This window comes from Echinops telfairi, unplaced genomic scaffold (genome assembly GCF_000313985.2).
Source record: "Echinops telfairi isolate 266 unplaced genomic scaffold, ASM31398v2 ScPeMD7_7468;HRSCAF=8506_0, whole genome shotgun sequence".
Taxonomy (NCBI): domain Eukaryota; kingdom Metazoa; phylum Chordata; class Mammalia; order Afrosoricida; family Tenrecidae; genus Echinops; species Echinops telfairi.
The window spans coordinates 65926626-65931824 of record NW_022111369.1 but is presented as its reverse complement, the minus strand read 5'-3'; the positions used below and the strand labels follow the sequence as shown (position 1 = coordinate 65931824).

At 47.1% G+C, this 5199-nt stretch overlaps 1 pseudogene; it reads left to right on the top strand.

The window, feature by feature from the left end:
* The first annotated feature begins 3116 nt into the window (after positions 1-3116).
* Positions 3117-5199, top strand: part of LOC105978922 — a 46489-nt pseudogene continuing 44406 nt past the window's right edge.

Below are 5199 nucleotides of genomic sequence, written 5' to 3'. Positions count from 1 at the left end.
ATAATGAGAGTACTGATTCCATGAGATGGGGAGAAGGGGGAGGGAGAAGGGGGAGAAGGGGGAGTTGATCGCCATGTTCAACATACAACACCCCTCCCACCAGAGAGACAAGCAACAGAAACACGGGTGAAGGGAGACAGAGGATGGTGAGAAATATGAAAATTAAAAATAATTTATAAATTATCAAGGGTTCATGAGGGTGGGAAGGTGGGGGAGGGAGGGGAAAAAAGAGAGCTGATACCAAGGGCCCCAGTAGAAAGAAAATGTTTTGGAAACGATGATGGCAACATATGTACAAATGTGCTTGACACAATTGATGTATGGATTGTCACAAGAGCTGTAAAAGCCCCCAATACAATGATTTTTAAAAAATCGTTGAAAAGTGAAAACCTAAAAGACTAAGAAGAAAATATTATTGCACATTGACCTGATTTTAGGGCAGGGGAAGTTGAAATTTCTGTGCTCCAAAATAATAGTATTATAGGGAAAAGAGAGGAAAAGAAACAAAAAGGATTGATTTCGAGTAGTGTCAACAACCACCTGCATGAAAGAAGGTACAGTGCTGTGGTGAGTCGCGCTGAGTTGATGCCTACTCACAGAGCGTTTCATGTACAGAATGAGATGCTCTCCGGCCCTGCACCCTCCTCATGACCACCAACATGCTCTTTTAGAATCCATCTCACCAAGGGATTCCCATGCTGTTATTGGCCTTGAACTTCACCAAATAGGAGGGCCTCCTCTAGTGATTAATTCCTCTTGGTGACATGTCTCAAGAGAGCCAGTGGACAATGTTGTGCTGTGACACATGACGTTTTCATTAGCTCCCTGGGATATAGAAGGCTAGCTCTTCCGTCCTACTTGGTCCTAGTCTTGTAGCTCCATAGAAACCTGCTTGTCATGGTGATTGCTAGTGTTTGAAACACCAGTGACAGAGAGTCCAGGGTCACAACGATATGCAAACCACCGCAGTACAACACACGACAGGGATTGGAAGAGGATGCTGATAGACTGTCAATGAAGGGTTGCCCCTTCACTTGGTAAAAAACACAACATTCACAAAGGGCAATAGAGGGAAGTGAGAGCCAAGGAGGCAAGCTTGCAAAGGCAACACGCCAGCCGAAAACAGATGATACTTTCCAAATGTGCCATGTGCCAGAAGCTCATCACCATTGCCATTGCATCGATCCCCAACCAGAGTGCCCTGCAAAGACAGAGTAAACGTGTCCCTGATGGTTTTGTAGGCTGCTGACCTGCACAGGAACACGGCGACATCTTGTTCCTGCAGAGTGACTGCTGGGTTCGAAGCACAGGCCTTTCGGGGAACAGCTGGGTGCTTCACCACTGTCCCAGGAGGACTGGCCACATGCCATGAAGGCGCCCCAGGCGGGAGACAGCCAGGGAAGACTTCCTTGAGGAGGTGGCAGCTGAGCGCAGATCTGAACTGTGAGAAAGAACCAGCTTTTATCAAACCTTGAAAGGCGAATTTTTCAAGTGGAGGAAAAAGCACAGGCAAAGAAAGGCCTCAAGAGACTACCTCATTTGCGCCATGTCTTTTGGATTCACCATTTCTTTGGCTTTACCATCCCAGTGGCAAAGCTGTGTAGAAATGATTAAGTATAAATGCTGAGATCTCCATCTTTAAGAAACATCCCCTTGGTAATGCAACCACTTATTCCTGATGCCATTAAAAAATGCTCAGAAAGAGCACCTTAAAGAGCACACATTCAGTCAGCTTTGGATCTGTATAGATGCAGGTGATAACGATCATATGGTGTCAACAAGCTTTGTGCTGACTGATCCCTTGGCGAGGTGGGAAACGGGAGGTGGGGGCCATGGGCGTGTCCCCTGACACAATGTCTGCCTTCAAGAGCAGGGCATAGCCACCGAGATGTCTGCAACCTTATGGGGTGAAAAAAAGTGGAGGGTTCCCCCAAAGCCGGGAGGCTCTTTTCAACCTTTGGACTTATAAGGGAATTTTTAATTTGATCTCACATTAGCGATGATCCATAGATATGCCACTTCCAACTTTAGGGCACATAGGAGAATTTCAATTCAATTCCTGATCCTCCTGGGGGTTGACTGTGGTTGTGTTGAGGATATGCTTTTAATTGTTGACTTTTGAAACTGCAAGAACTCTTTTATCTCTCTACCATGATTGCTGAGAGTGGATGCTCCATCCCCCAGGTTTCTAGAGATCCCGTGCAGACAGAGCCAAGCAATGGACACTTCGTGTGAGTGAGCCACAAGCAAACTTGTTATTTGAAGGCACTGAAAATTTGGAGGCTATTTGTTATTGGAAAGTAACCAGATTAGATTGTGTCTTGGTGGCACAAGAGTTAGACTCTGGGCTGCTGACTCAAAGGTTATCAGTTCGACACTCGCCAATGGCTCCATAGGAGAAATGACCAAGCGATCTGCTTCTATAAAGTTGAAAGTCAAGGAAATATCCTTATACCTCTCTGTCCTACAGGATCACTGAAATAATGGGCTCAAACATCGCAACAATGATGAGGATGGCATAGGACCAGGCAGCATCTCATTGTCTTGTATGCCAACATACCACATACATGGGTTGCTATGCCTTGAAGCCAACTCGACAACACTTCAGAACACAGGGTCACTATGAGTTGGAATCGACTTGCTGGCACCCAGTGACAACAGTAATAGCACCCTGAATGAGTCAGGGTGGTGGTAGTTGAGTGGTAGAATGCTCTCTAGGCCTACACATGGAAAAGCTGGGTGGGATGACTACTCAACTGGGGTTCGATGCCTAGTCAACCTGGGTTGGATGCCTTGTCTTATATACTTTGGACATCTTTTTAAAAAAATCATTTTATTAGGGGCTCATACGACTCTTATCACAATCCAACTTTGGGCATCTTATATTGTCTGGCGAGATTGCTACCTGGAGAAAGACATCACACTTGGTAAAGTGAAAGAGCGGTGAAAAAGAGGAAACCCTTCAATGAGATGGACTGACACAGTGGCGGCATCAATGGGCTCAGGCATAGGAACCAGTGTGAGGATTTGAACTGAGTTCCTATGCGTTCCTAAGAACAGTAGTGAGGATGGCGCAGGAACGTGCAGGGGTTCATTCTGCTGTGCATTGCGTCACTATGGGTCAGAGCCCCCTCCGTGACATCTACCCCAAACAACACAACATGCCTGGTCAGTATACCTCATGTGCAGTCACCACTGCCTGTCACTGGAGGCCTGTATGTTGCGATGATGTGGAACAGGTTTCCACAGAGCTGCCAGACGAAGATGAACTAGTAAGTGAAGCCTGGAGATCTCTCTTCAAAAACCAGCCACCAAGTCCTATTTGAACCACAGCAGTCCATCCACAACTGATGATGGGGATGGCATAAGAGCAGGCAGCATTTTGGTCCATCATTCATGGGATCACACCTTGAATCAAGGACAGCAAACAACAGCAGCACCGGCCACCTTGACTTCGGCACACAGCTGGGTCTGGATGGAGAGGAACCTGCTCTCCAATGTCCAGTCTTCATCCAATCTCACCCCTGGATGGGAATCCCTCATACCTACACATAAAGACCTCTCCTACCAACGATCCCTGGTGGTGTAGTAGTGAGACAGTGGGTTACTATCTGCAAGCTCAACAGCTGGAAAGTACCAGCCTCTCGGAGGGAGAGAGATGGAGCTTTCTACTCCGAAAAGATTGTTAGGAGTTACAGGCTGGGGGAATTCCAGGGACAGTTCTACCCACCCCATAGGCTACCTATGAGTCACTATCGACTCGGTGGCAGTGAGAGTGTGGGTGACATCTATTCCCGCCTGCCCATCTTCCGGCAATACTTCAGTCACACCCAGCTCACGGTTGCTTTGATGAAAACGGCCATTCCCAAGTGGAATGTTGCCAATCAAGCTGAAGACCACCTCACACTTCAAGGACCAATTTCCATGAGCCATTTAAGCCCGTTGACAAAAAGTCCAACCTCACCCAATCCAAAATCTGACTCACTCACATCACTGCTGTGTGGCTTCCCCAAAAGAAGGGGCGGGGGTGGGGGGCAGAGAAAGAGAATGGAAATCATGAAACATTGCCGAACAGTTATTAAATAGTACCTAGTCCCTAATGGCAAATTCATTTTCATTTAATAACAAGTTATTGTGAAGTATAATGAAAAATAGAGTGGCATGCAAAATGAGCCGGCCTCGCTTTTCATGGATATGGTGCCAGCGTCTTGGCGCTCTAATCCGTCTTCATAACGCGCGCCCTGGAAGGCCTTATTACACAGCGGGAAGGGATGGCTGCTGACAGCTTCATTCGTCAAGACTAGGTAATCTGGGCCAATTTCTCCTGGGAATAATGAACACATTCCTAGACACCCTCTGGTTGATGGCATCTCAAAACAAGGAGGAGGAGATCAGTGGAAGGTCTTGGACTTTATCCAAATACCCTTGTGTAGGGCACAGAGCCATCTCTCTTTCTCTCTCTCAGAGCTCTCCCCAATATGCCTGAGAAATGGCCCCTTCTCAGCCAGCATGGCCCAAGACCTCAAAACTCTTACCTATTTCTGAATACCCAACTGAGAGCAGAAATCTCAATGGTGCAAGTCTGGGAGACCAACTTAGGGCGTATCTCTCAAAGTCTGGTATGGCATCAGTACTGGACACACATTTAATCAATGGATGCATTGGGCCCCAATTTGTTCTTGTTTCTGGCCACCACATGGTAGGTAGCTCCAGGGGGCGTCTTGGGAGGGTAAGTACGGGAAGTGCATTAGGAACCAACTTTGACTTGTGAATCCCCGCCAGGGAAACCAGGTTCCCCGAGGATTGATCAAACCTGGCCTCCCACCATCACAGCATAGTTTTCATCCTGTAAGTCTTTAAAGAAAAGGTGGCTGCTGCCATTTAAGATCCCTCTCGTGTTTCCAGCACTTTCTTTGTGATATTGCCTCTCAACTTCTCGATGAGTCTGAAGGGGGAGTTTTGCAGCGAGGGCTGGCCAGGGAGCTGTTGATTCTGCAGGTCAACAGAGTTTTAACTGTGGGTCAAACCTGCAGATTGATGGCGCTTTTGAAGCTCTTTGGTTGCTTCTTGTCACAGTCAAAGGGCATAAGAACTGGAGTGAGATCCAAGCTTAAGTGTGTACTCTGCCACGTATTAGCCGTGGGACCTGGGACAAGTTAATTAACCCATCTCAGCCTTAGTTTTCTCATCTATAAAATG